Consider the following 14,769-nt stretch of genomic DNA (forward strand, 5'->3'; position numbering starts at 1 on the left):
TCTAGGTTGATCTGGCACAAGGTCAACAGGTCATTAGGTCGACACAAGCATTAGCTCAACATGGTCTAGGTTCACAGTCAAAAGGTTGACATGTGGTTTTTCACTGTTTTTGAGCCGACACGTGCCGACATGCGGTGTTTCATGCCCCATCCACTAGGGTGTGAGGGGAGAATAAAATACTGCGTAGTCCGCAGTGAGGCACCGTGCCCGATGCATGGCATGGCATGCAGTGCACTTAAAAGTGTGTCCATGTCGACTGGGTCAAAAAACAGTGAAAACCCCATGTCAACCTTTTGACTGTCGATATGGACCATGTCAACCTAATGATTGTGTCAACCTAGCGACCTATCGACCTTGTGCCATGTCGAACTAGACCCCTCTCGACTTTGCAGCATGTCGACCTAGTGGTGTCAACCTAATAACTGTAGACCATCTTTAGGTCGACCATACAATCCATACCCTGTTTCATTACAGCAGCCACATGAGTGTAAGGATCAATTGCATTCAGGGTTACTGGATATTGTGGGAAAGAAAAACATTCCTACCCACTAGTAGTCTGACACTAAATAAGTCAAGGTATTGCTTGCACTATAGGAGGATTTACCGTATGGTATGGTGCTTTATTGCTTCCCAAGGAAACAAATGTTCATCTGGACAACACAAAATGTGATTATTGATGGCAAACACAATGCTCCATTTCAAGAGTCTCAACAAGCAGTTCTTGTTTCCAAAATAGGGTTGCACTTCATGGGCAGAACTAGAAGTCATATTCTTAAATGTTTTAATCTTTTGTCGCAGATGCATCTACGACTTTATGCTAATAGCAGTATAAACCCTTCCCTGGTGTGCATCTTTAGGCAAAATCATTGGATACATCACTGAAACTTAACAGCCCTCAGCTAGGTACAGACTCTCCATCAGAATATGGCCTCCAATGTAAGCAATTAAGTGGTGTATGTATTAAATCTTGCAGAGATATAAAGCGGACATACTGTAGATAAACTGCAAACCGACCAGCTCATAACTAATTTTTCAAATACACCCTATAATATGGCAGTTAGGAACTTATTGGCTGATACTTTACCTCCATCTACTTTATTTCCAGGCTTAGTATACAAACCTGACCCAAGACACCCATAAGACTGAATAACCACAGTCCAGGAACTCTATACATTTACAACACATTTCTGAGACTGTAGTACCATTTTATTAAGCTCGGTGAAGTGATAAAGTGTCTGCTTTTTATCACCGGCCAATCATCTCCTACCTGTAATTTTTCAAACCAAGCCTGTAACATCACAGTTAGGAGCTGATTGGCCGGTGATAAAAACCAGACACTTTATCACTTCACCGAGCTTAATAAATCTGTCCCTGTATCTCATATGGTCTTACGATTATGTATACAAACAAACAACGACTTTCTAGCTATTTCAACACATTTTCAGTAAAAAAAACGCGAACCATTTGTGTGAATACACCTAATGTGTCACTCATCAGGCCCCATCTTTGCAAAGATGTTTTAGGTTACATTACTTGTTTCAAACACCAACACAAAGTTTTAATGCAATCCAAACAGTAAGTTAACCCATGGATCTCTGGATTTTATTCTGTTAAGAGGGTCCACATACAGTATAAGCCTAAGGAATCACTAATTACACACAACTGGTTAAAATACACTTTCATATCCACATTGACATGATAACTTAAGTGTTGCCTGGCATGGTTGCATCTCATGCAACAATACAAGGTTGGGTTTCCCAACACTGTTGCATGAAGAACTGGTTAGCTGTAACTGGAAGCTAATATTCTGCCTTCTCCTGGTCTCTCCCCCTCCAAGCAGTGATTGATTGGCAGACTTTTATGCTGGGTACACACCAAAACGATTTGGATTGGATGCATATCGTATGCAAATCGGATCGTACGATTTGCATACGATTTGCCTACGATTTGCATACGATCTGATCCCCTCTGTATTCAGATGAATGGATCTTTTACAGATCCTACCTGCAGCAGGTAGGATCGGATTTGGATCCAATTCAGATCCAACCAAACAATTTTGACCAAATCTGCATCCAATCTGCATCCAATCAGTCTGAATTGGATCCAGATTGATGGGATTGTGCCAAAATCGTTTTGGTGTGTACCCAGCATAAGACCATCCCTGCTAAAGACTGATCTTCAAAGCAAAAAAGGAAAACTGTATTTTATAGTGTCTATGTATATACTGTATTGTGGTAAAGTAGCCTTGTAGTGGAAGTGCACACACTGATTTCAAAGTCCTACACCACACTATTTTTTTGATGATCACAAAACAGCAACTTCAGCAGAGAATGATGTTCACTGCCCTGTGAACATCATAATCAACCAACTAGTCACCGGCCACTATCTGGAATCGGTTCTACTATCAAACGACCGGGACCCCCATATTCGACCTTCAAGATTGACATATATATATAAATAAATGTGCAAAATGCTGGCACTCAGCTCCAGAAATAAACTCGTGCCCGGTGCCTTCAGTAAAGGTATAAACAAGCTGGTGGGAGGCACTCAGAAAAAAAGAAGCTTCTCTCCTGTGTTATGTGCCTTGAGGATGGGGAGAACCCCGAAAGCGCTAGTCGCTAATACACGTTATACTTCATTGGCTTTGTGTAATTTCTTTTTTCTGAGTGCCTCCCACCAGCTGTATTTTTGTATAAATTTTTTAGGGATAGGCACCTGTATTTGACTTATTGTTTTGAGTGCCAGCATATATATATATATATATATATATATATATATATATATATATATATATATATATATATATATATATATATATACATACATATATATATATATATATATATACATACATATATATATATATATATATACACAAACACACACACACACACATATACACACACACACACATATACACACACATACAAATATACACATACATACTGCACATGCATACATACACACAGTACTGCGCAAAAGTTTTAGGCAGGTATGGGAAAAAATGCTGCAAAATGGGATTAATTTCAACAAATGCAAACTGAATGAACAGAACTGAAATCTAAAACAATATTTGGTGTGACCATCCTTCAAATCAGAATCAATTCTTCTAGGTACTTGCAAATAGATGTGTAGGTGTATGACTAACAAAGGATACCAAACAAGGGATAATAATGATCATTTTAATTTGTTTAACAGATTATGAAGTGGCGGGCTAATTGATCCCCAGGATGCCATTTAATTGATGCCGATGCATAATCATGGATTAGATTTCACCTCAAAATATCAATGATGTTTCTATTACTGTCATTGTGTACACAGGAACTCTCTATTGTGCAAAAGCAAACCCAGCATAGTGTACTGGTCATTGCCCATCTGTGACTTTATAGTCCTTCCCTTGTGTGCATCTGACTGCAAGGACGGATATGCCCACTTTCACTATTCACGCATTCTATAATAGCTGTTGGTGCATTCTTATATACTACCATCAGTAACACCTATAATAAGCCAATGAGCAAACCCATTTTTTTTGTGTAGACTACTAGCTACCTCTCAAATCACCACTTCGGAATGTCAATTCCTTTTCTGACACCTTTCTAAAAAAAAGTCTGTTCCAATAGCAATAACACCTTTGTGTATTCCCTCTGTGTATTGCAGGATGACAGTTAGTGAGGTACCAAGGCAGATAGTGGTGGTAGGGGATTCCATCATTAGGAGAACAGACAGGGCAATCTGCCATCGGGACCGCGATCGCCTGTTGCCTCCCGGGTGCTCGGGTATGGCACATCGCGGACCGAGTCGACAGATTGTTGGGAGGGGCTGGGAGCAACCCGGCGGTCTTGGTGCACATCGGCACCAAAGACAAAGTCAATGGTAGGTGGGATGTCCTCAAGAAAGAGCATAGGGAATTAGGTAAGAAATTAAAGGCGAGGACATCTTGGGTAATTTTCTCGGAAATATTACCAGTGCCACGCGCTAGCTCAGGGAGGCAGAGGGAGATCAGGGTGGTAAATGTGTGGCTTAAGGATTGTGTAGGAAAGAGGGATTCATGTTCATGAAACACTGGGCGGACTTCTCGGTCAGGCGCCATCTTTTTTGCCGTGATGGATTGCACCTGAACGAGGAGGGGGCTGCGGTGCTGGGGGGGGGGGGAAGGATGGTTAGAGGGTTGGAGGAGATTTTAAACTAGGCAACGGGGGGTGGGGGCAGCAAGACATTATGGGACCATCAGGGAGAGAACTTGGACTGGGATCAGGAATCATATGGGGGAAGGAGATGGGGGGGGGGGGGGGGGACAGAGACATAGACAAAGTCCTGGGACATAACAAGGGTATAATCGGGGGTAACTCTCAGGGTGCATCAGGAATGTCATGTAATAAAATGTTATGTTGTAACAGTCAAGTTACCCCATTACAGTTCTTAGGTACAGATGATCTTAGTATACGGGAAGGAGGGAAGGACAGAGGAAGAATTCCCAGAACTATAAATAGGGCAGGCAGTGTGCATGGTGGGGAGGGCTGTAGAGAGTCTATTAAAACCATATCTAAAAATAAACATAAATTAAAATGCTTACTGGCTAATGCAAGAAGCTTAGTGAGTAAAATCGGGGAGCTAGAAACGGTGATCAGTAGGGACGACTACGACATCATTGGTATTACAGAAACATGGTGTAATGAGTCGCATGACTGGGCATTAAACATGGAGGGATAAACACTCTACAGGAAAGACAGGGAAAATAGAAGGGGCGGGGGTGTGTGCCTATATGTAAATAATAACTTAACATCATGTGAGAAAAATATGAGCACAGACCTGGAAGAAGACAACTCGGAGACAGTGTGGGCAGAGATAACCGACAATAATAAAAAAACAAAAAACAAAATTATAATAGGGGTATGCTATAGACCACCAAATATAAACGAAAGGGAAGAGTCTCTTCTTTTAAACCAAATCAAACAATCATCAAATCAGGGTCAGGTATTAATTATGGGGGATTTTAATTTACCAGACATTGATTGGGAAAACGAAACAGGTCAATCAGCAAGAAGCAATGGGTTTTTAAGCTTGCTTAAAGACCAGTTTATTACACAAACGGTAGAAACTCCAACTCGGGATGAGGCACTCTTGGACTTCGTATTAACAAATAACACAGACTTAGTTTCAAACACAAAAGTAATTGAACAATTAGGGAACAGTGATCACAATATGGTTTCACTGGAAATCAACTTCAGTAAATTACAAAAAGGATCTGCAAAAAATACTAAACTTCAGAAAAGCGAACTTTGAATTATTCAGGGAAGCCCTAACAGGAATTGGGTGGGAAACGGTTATGAGGGAAAAAATGCAGAGGAAATGTGGGATACTCTAAAAAAGTGCTTGATTCACTAACTATTGAATACATTCCTAAAGTAACTAAAGGTACATTCAACAAAAAAAAAAGCCACCATGGTTGGACAAAAAAGTAAGGTCAGCTATCAACAATAAAACCAGAGCATTTAAATTCTATAAAAATAACTTGAATGAGGAGGCGTTCGCAAAATACAAAGAATCAAAACAAAACTTGTAAAGGGATAATCAAAGCAGCTAAAATATTATATGAAGAGTGCATAGCCACTGAAAGCAAAACCAACCGAAATAAGTTTTTTAAATACATTAATAGTAAACGTTTAATTCAGGAAAACATAGGCCCACTAACTGATACTAGTGGAAAAAGTGTTACTGAGGACAAAGGAAAAGCAAAACTGTTAAATGAGTTATTCTCATCAGTATTTACTAAGGGAGAGCAGACTGTGGAACGAACATTTACCACAAAGGGGACAAATAAACCAGATCTCATTGTGGATTTCACACCGAAAGAAATAATACTGAGGCTAAGCTAACTCAAAACAAATAAATCACCAGGGCCAGATGGGATTCATCCGAGGGTATTAATGGAATTAAGGGATTAACTAGCTTCATCTTTAGCAAGTCACTATCGTCAGGTATAGTACCAAAAGATTGGAGAATAGCAGAGGTAGTGCCAATATTCAAAAAAGGAAAAAAGGAAGATCCCGCTAATTACAGACCCGTTCGTTTAACATCAATTGTGGGTAAACTATTTGAAGGATTTTTAAGGGATGGTATCCAGGAATATTTAGACCATCACCGTCTACTCAGTACTAACCAACATGGGTTCGTGAAAAATCGTTCATGCCAAACTAATCTACTAGGGTTCTATGAAGAGGTTAGCAAAAACCTCGATAATGGAAATGCTGTAGATGTGATTTTCCTAGATTTCGCTGAAGCATTTGATACTGTCCCACACAAGAGATTGATTAATAAAATGGAGAACCTAGGATTGGGTGAAAATATCTGCAGATGGGTAGGGAATTGGCTATGTAATATAGAACAAAGAGTGGTTGTGAATGGTGCCGTATCAGATACGATACTGGTACTAAGTGGAGTGCCCCAGGGTTCGGTTTTGGGGCCCATTTTGTTTAACATTTTTATTAACAATATTGGGATAGGGTTACTCAGCAATGTATCCATCTTTGCGGACGATACAAAACTTAGCAAAGTCATCAAATCATCAGAAGATGTCACCATGCTTCAAAATGATCTTGCAATTCTAGATGAGTGGGCAAAAAAATGGAAGATGAGGTTCAATGTAGATAAATGTAAGGTTATGCACCTTGGGAGACACAACCAGTGTGCAAGTTACAACCTTAGCGGAGAGGAACTGGGTAATTCCATACTTGAAAAGGATCTAGGAGTCCAAATAGACAGCAAACTGGGATGTAGTGCCCATTGTAATGTAGCTACAAAAAAGGCCAACAAAATTCTGGCATGTATTAAGAGGGGAATGGAAACTAGGGACTCAAGGGTAATTATGCCACTGTAAAAGCATTGGTGAGACCTCACCACGAGTACGGAGTGCAGTTCTGGGCCCCACACTATAAAAAAGACATCATAGAATTAGAAAAAGTCCAAAGGCGAGCAACAAAGCTTATTAGGGGAATGGAGAATTTAAGCTACGGGGAGAGATTAAGCAATTTGGGACTATTTACATTGGAAAAGAGAAGTTTAAGGGGGGACATGCTCAACATGTACAAGTATATCAAGGGCCAATATAAGGAACTGTCACACACCCTCTTTTCTACTAGAAAGGAATCTAGGACATGAGGGCATGAGTATAGATTAGAAGAAAAGAGATTTCATTCAGCTAGTAGAAAGAATTTCTTTACGGTCAGAACAGTCAAACTCTGGAACGCTCTTCCCAGAGAGGTGGTAACGGCTGGCTCATTAAATGTGTTCAAGGCAAAGTTGGACAAACATTTACTGGAGAAAAACATCCATGGGTACAAATAAGAAATATAATCTGTCTGTAAAATATCAGAACCTACCAAATCAGCAATGGATATCTATACCAGGTTGAACTAGATGGACGCAAGTCTTTTTTCAGCCTTACCTACTATGTAACACTGGGGCAGATGTATTAAGCCTGGTGAAGAGATAAACTGGAGAAAAAGTGGAAGGAGGTAACGCACCAGCCAATCAGCAGTGTTTGAAATATGACCGTTGGAAGTTGATTGGCTGGTGCGTTATCTCCTTCCACTTTTTCTCCAGTTTATCTCTTCACCAGGCTTAATACATCTGCCCCTATGTAACTATGCATGCAGGGTTTATCAGAAATGATTGGTTAACTATGTGAACATCTGCAATGCGTGTGAATAAGGCCCTTAGGGGCAGATTTATTAAGCTTGGAGAAGAGATAAAGCGGAGAAAAGGTAAAAAGGAGATAAAGCACAGCCAATCAGCTGTGTTTGAAAAATACAGTTGGGAGTTGATTGGCTGGTGCTTTATCTCCTTTTACCTTTTCTCCGCTTTATCTCCAGTTTATCTCTTCTCCAAGCTTAATAAATCTGCCCCTTAGTTTGCTATTCTATGGAGTGCAACAGCAGTTATACACTAAATACCATGGAAGGCACAGCATCAAGATCTACTGCAGTGTACAGCTTGGTGGGGGCATAGTTCTCTTCCTATTAAATGGTAATACAGGTGGGGAATTGGTCCATTTAAAAAAAAAAGAACATTTAAAATTTTGGCGTGATTGGAGGTGAACGCGTTTACTTACTAAAAAGGAAATATCACTTTTTATTTGATGGTTCAGATGTAGACTTGATCACCGTTGTGGCAATATGGCCACTCCTGCTGGTTTCTCGCACCAAATTTGCACCTATGGTGCGGAATCACCATGCTGCAGAATAGACGGTCAATACCTTTGTGAGAGCAGTGAGCGAATTAGATGCACGCCCATGGTGACAGGATCTTGTCAATCACCATGGGAGTCGCATGTGGAAATTAGTGTGGCAACAATGAGCGTGCGCTACATCTGTATTTGTTGGAGAGACTTCCTTATCATTGGGGAAATTGTGTGTGTGTGTGTGTGTGTGTATGTAGTGGGGCTAGTGTGTCACTTATTGTTTAGCTTTATAAGAGATGGCAATAGCCATTTTTTTTACAAACACGACACCAAAATTTCTAGGAATTAAGATAAAGACTCCAATAGCACCAGGTTGTAAAAACTGCAGGAACAGGTAGGGAATGGCAGAAAAGTCTATCAACTGCTTTGATTGTGCTGGAAAAGTCCCAAGTGTGCTATATGGTATGGCCACTGGTGTATTTTAAAAGGTACAGCACACACAATACACCCATTTCTTCAATACTTAACTTTCTGGATTCCCTCTTTGGCAAAAGAGCACAAATCACATTTTGAACAGTAGATCAGCCATGCCATATTCCCAGATATCTGCATATGTGTATCCACTAGTTCTTAGGCTTCATAGTTCTGCTGGCTAGAGAGAAAGGAGCATGGAAGGAGGAGGCGTCACCCCAATAATCTTTGGTTCCAACTGTCCAGCTGCATGTTCGAGATAAGCAGTATGCATTTATCCACATACCATAATGGTGATGACCACTGTATTTCCAATGTTTTAAGGGAACAGCATGGATATGAGACCTAATATAGGGATAGCCACATCTTTTCATGCTAATAGAACAAGCAGAAAAAAGTAGAGAATGGACAGAGCGCCACCATAATAGGTGGTATCTCACAGAGCATCAATGATCGCTCTAGGCCAAAGCATGGAAATGACAATCTCTGAAGCCCAGGGTCCAATTCAGCTCATGGAACTTGTAATTTAACTGTGTGTCCTGTAGCTCTTGGGTTAAAAGCATGTGGGATATAAATTAAAGTTAACTGACTTGGCCCCATCATCTGCAGTGATTCTATGGAAAATTACATAGGAGTAAAGTTCTCCAGATTCATCAGGAAAATACAGTGCATCTGGCAAGTATTTACAGCGCTTTAATTTTTCCACATTTTGTTCCATTTCCAAAATGGAATAAATGTATTTTTTACCCTAAAAAAATTGTACACACAGAGAACAGCCAGACAGTCATGACACTGCATTGAATACCCCCACAATATCCCAAGATGACAATGTGAAAAAAGTTTCACCCATTCCTCTCAAGCTCCATCAGGTTGGATGGGAAGCGTCAGTGCACAGCGATATTCAAATCTCTCCAAAGATGTTTAATCTGGTTCAAGTCTGGGCTCTGGCTGGGCCACTCGAGGACATTAACAGATTTTTTTCTGCAGCCAATCCTTTGATATCTTGGCTGTGCTTCTGGTCGTTGCCCTGTTAAAAAAACAGTAACCACAGTCTGAGGTCATCTTTACCTCTATCCTGCCTAGTCTCCCAGTTTCTGCTACTGAAAAACAATCCCACAGCATGAAGAGGAAAAAATAACTGGATAATGTCTTTGGCGCAAGAGTGTACAGTGCACCTAAAAGATGTGTATTAGATGCCACTATGAGGAGGTATGCCAGCCTCCAGACAAGAAAAAAAAGAATCAATCTCCTGCCTTGAGCCGCTGGATGGATTGCTGGGGTGCACCCTCTGCCAGCAGAGATGGTGGATCACAAAATATGTGCCAGGCTCCCGGTGTGTGCACTTTCGATCTGCGGCTGGTTCACAGAGCTGGAGCCCAATTGTCCCGGTGTCTGCAGTAGTTAGCGCAGAAGTGATGGCGGGGTCTGTATCACCTGGTGTATGCTCAGTCTCTTCTATGATGAATGGAATATCAGGTCAATTAAAGCTGGAGTCCCTTCCTATCGCATAAGGTGTATTCATGCCATTTTAAAGATATAAATATCCCGGGAGTTTGTGATATATTTGTCTATTGTAAAACTATATTAAGACATATTTAAAATTCAAATTTTTATGTGTGTTGTGTGATATTGAGAGCCACTTAAATACTGTTTTTTTCCCACAGCATGAAGCGTCCACCACCATGCTTCACTGCAGGGATGGTATTGGCCTGCTGATGCATGGTGCCTGGTTTCCTCCAAACATGATGCCTGCCATGAATTTTTTTATGAAGGAGTGGCTGGATTGCTGCAGAGATGGCTGTCTTTCTGGCAGGTTCTCCTCTCTCCACAGAGGAATGCTGTAGCACTGACAGAGTGACCATCGGATTCTTGGTCCCCTCCCTGACTAGGCCCCTTCTCCCCAGATCACTCAGCTTAGACGGCCGGCCAGCTTTAGGAAGATTTGTGGTGGTTCTGAACTTCTTCCATTTATGGATGATGGAGGCCTCTGTGCTCATTGGGACCTTCAAAGCAGCAGATATTTTTCTGTACCCTTGCCTAGATTTTGTGCATGGAGACATTCTTATCTCAGAGATCTATAGACAATTCCTTTGACTTCAAGCTTAGTTTGCACTCCGACATGAACAGTCAAGTGTGTGACCTTATATAGACAGGTGTGTGCCTTTCCAAATCATGTCCATTCTACCACAGGTGGGCTCCAATGAAGCTGTAGTACCATCTCAAGGATGATCAGTGGAGACAGGATGCACCGGAGCTCATTTTCAAGCTTTTATGGCAAAGGCTGTGAATACTTAGGTACATGCGATTTCTTGTGATTTTTTTATGTTTTAATACATTTGCCGAAATTTCAAAAATATGGTTTTCATGTGGTCATTATGGGAATTTGTGTGTAGAATGTTGAGGGGGGGGGGGGGGGAAGAAATATTCCATTTTGGCTGTGACATAACAAAATGTAAAAAAAGTAAAGCGCTGTGAATACTTTAAGGGTTTAATGTAGATTCTGAGGTACAATAATAACAGGAAGACTTCTACAGGAAGATCAAACCTTGTACTCCTTTGTACATCTGCGGTCGCTAACTGTGTCTAGCATGGCATTTTTCAGTCATACTGAGAAGACGAGACATAAGCACCCCCTGTAATTTAATCAGATGGCTCACATAGTGGTAGATCTTTATATCTGATGAATAGTGATGTCTATATGTGACAAAGATGACAGCTGTTTTGTATTCAGACCACTCAGTATGGGATTTAGAATGCTAAACAGCTTGCCATCTCTCGGGTACATGAGTTAAACATAATGTGCATTCATATTCATATTTTGTGGCAGAAACTGAGAACACTGTATTTTTAAACACACCGTTAGCAATGCCTACACATGGTCCAGTTGTTTATGCCACCAGATACCCGGAGGCGACACCACTGCGTAATGTGAAATTTGGCACTACTGCCAGAGATTTACTAATCCTGAATACCCGCCTGGGAATACCGAAGGAGGTCTTAATGGACCAAGGTGCTCATTTTGTTTTTAAATTTATGAAAAACTTATGTTGTTAAAGGTAGACAGGTTTACCACCCTTAAACAAATGATAGAAGGTGGTGTCTCAAGAACAGCCAGACTGGAATTTACCTTATTTGATGTTGGGTTTAGTCCCTTTGAACTCCTCTAAAGGAAGACAACCCAGTAGGATTTTGGATCAGTTAAAAAAGGGTGGGAAAAACCACCATTTCAGGAACCTATTGTCATGCAGTTTGTGTATCAATGGAATGCCGTTCTAAGGCATGTGGCAGAGACAGCATAACTCTGCGTGAAATGTGGAATATCCAGGTTAAGAGCAGCAGCAAGCAGGACTAATTATATCCAGTTTGTGTTTTCCTAAGATCTATTGTGAAATCACTGTTATCTAATTAACAACACCTGTTATTTATTATTATTTATTATAAAGTGCTTTACAGACAATATTTGAACATTCACATCAGTCCCTGCCCCAGAGGAGCTTACAACCTATATTAAACTACCACATGTACATGCACACACAGATATTCTAGGGTTAATTTTGTTGGGGGAAATTAACCTACCAGTATATTTTTGGATTATGGGAGGAAACCCAGAGTAAACCCACGCAAGCATGAGCATATACAAACTCCGCACAGTTAGTGGGAATTGAACCCATGACCTCAGCGCTGTCAGGCAGTTATGCTAACCATTACACTGTCCATTCTGGTCATACATTTATCCAGAGCAGAGGGTCAGTATTCCCAAAGCCTTTTAGCGACTGGAAAATAGGCTGGGGAATGTGGGGATTATGCTGGAGTGTGCATTATTGTGAAGCCTACAGATGGAGCGCTCTCATCAGAGCGGCTCCCGGCACACTGATTGCCGCTTCACTATATTAATTCTTGTTATATTGGTTTTTAGTGCAGTCAGATAATTTACTTATGGCGAATAGTAATGTGGCATATATTTGCTTTTTAGGTTTTGTATTGCTTAACAGCATGTAAATTAAGTCTTATGCTTCTATGATGCTATGGTAATGGGTCACAGTGTGTCACATGTCATGTGACACCAGATATAATGACATCACTACCAGATGCCAACTGGGTACCCTGTGCTGACGTGGCTTCACATGGGTAAGCATATAAGGAAGTAATGGTTTGTATAGGTTTCCATCTTGATTATAGTGTATAAACACAAAACATTGGTATTACTGGCAGTTCTTACAAATTTGTTGTCAGTTATTTGCCTGTTTGTATGGTATGCATTCAGACACTGTTGGACCATTTTAGATAAAACTAACACTTGATTGGGTCCAGATTAGGTTCACTAAAACCCCAATCCCAACCCCGTGGGGTCTAGCCACTACACAAAGTGGGTTAAAGAAGCAAGATATGGCAAAGCTGCATAAAAGAGGGGGCAGAGGACATGGGGTTTAAGAAAAACAATGTGCTAAGATCTGGTAGAGTTGTATGCTCGGCACACCATGAGCATGGGGCCAGTATTCGTTTAGACACTGTTGAACCAATTTGGAAAAAACAAAACGCAAGGTGGCTTGATTGGGTCCAGACTAGATTCACAGCCACTAAGACCCCCATTTCTGACCCTGTGAATTTGAAATTGTCCAGTGTGGCTAGGAATGAAAAACTAGCTTTAGAGTTTGTGGATACATACAATTGTATTTAAATACTTAAATATATATCTGAAGATTACTGCACTGTATAGTTCTCTTGGTAAATATGCAAAACAAACCATGCATAGGACAAAGGTTATTCACTACTTTAGTAGTGACACGTAGATTGAAGAATGCATAAATTTCAGTTGAGAATACATACTGAAAGGTCAGCAAAAGCAGTATATAGCAATGTATAGTTTAAAGTATTTATATACTGTACATATTATAAAAATGTTTCATATTTTATAGATGGTTAGAAAAGAAAATTAAAGGGTAGGTGCCTACAGCATATTCTGTAACAGAACACACAGGTCAAGATAAGAGAATGGGGGAAATTTACTAAGAATACGACTCAGTTGTATTCGTATTCTTAATACGAATGAATACGACCGACATTGGTCATAGTATGTAGGTTATTCTAGTTAATTTATTTGGATGCGAATTCAACCAGGATCCACCCTGCGAATGGATGATTGCCGTATGGCATGTGAATGGATGATTTACATCTACATCCATTAGCATGCCAGTGGGAACCCCCATTTGCATAGATAAAGTGACTCTCAGGTCACTTTTAAATGTGTGTATGTTCTCGTTGAAAGGGGCGGGCAGCTGACATCCAGTGATGTCAGCTGCCCGCCCCCGGTGCCCATGTCACTGGGCAATTATCATAGGAAAGCACAGCGATTTAATGGGAACACCCATGAAATGCTGGACGTTCCCATGGCTAGTACCTCTGGCCATGACTCATGCCCCCACCCGCAAGGCGCCCAGTGTCTACACATGCGCAGAAGCTAAACGTTGCCCCAGTGAGAACGCATGTGCACTATCAAATGGACCTGAATAAGGTCCTTTTCCTGAAAAACGAATCGTAAATAGGGCAGATTTACTCATCTGCCCTATTTACTGATTTGTATTTGCCGATGGCGTAGCCGGGCATATTGCACAGGATTCATATTCAATATTCTGTAAACAGACATTCTGTGGCTCTCCTCAGTTAGGGCCTTATTCTAGTTCACTCTTTGTGACAAAATCCTTCTTAGATGGACAAAACCATGTGCTCTGCAGGTGGGGCAGATGTAAAATGTGCAGAGAGAATTAGATTTGGGCGAGTTATTTTGTTTCTGTGCAGGGAAAATACAGACTGCTTTTTTTTTACACTGCAATATAGCTCTCACTTTGAAGTAAAACCCCACCCAAATCTAATTCTCTCTGCACAAGTAACATCTGCCCCACCTGCAGTGCACATGGATTTGTCCATCTAAGAAGGATTTTGTCAGAAAGAGTGAACTAGAATAACCCCCTTAGTGCAGGGATCATTACAGAGTGGTTTGGTTTTTTTGCCAAGTATGCTGGATGCTCAAATAGATTGAAGAGGATGTGATCTACGCTGGAGGACCCTGGAGAGTATACAGTAGTTTCCTTCCACAAGTACCCATATGGCTTATATTCAGG

At 40.8% G+C, this 14,769-nt stretch overlaps 1 protein-coding gene across 1 annotated transcript in view; it reads right to left on the bottom strand.

Annotated features, from left to right (window-relative positions):
* Positions 1 to 14,769, bottom strand: part of CDYL (chromodomain Y like) — a 143,222-nt gene that overhangs the window by 32,387 nt on the left and 96,066 nt on the right. The window lies entirely within an intron of this gene.

This window comes from Crinia signifera, chromosome 5, assembly GCF_055691185.1.
Source record: "Crinia signifera chromosome 5, ASM5569118v1, whole genome shotgun sequence".
Taxonomy (NCBI): domain Eukaryota; kingdom Metazoa; phylum Chordata; class Amphibia; order Anura; family Myobatrachidae; genus Crinia; species Crinia signifera.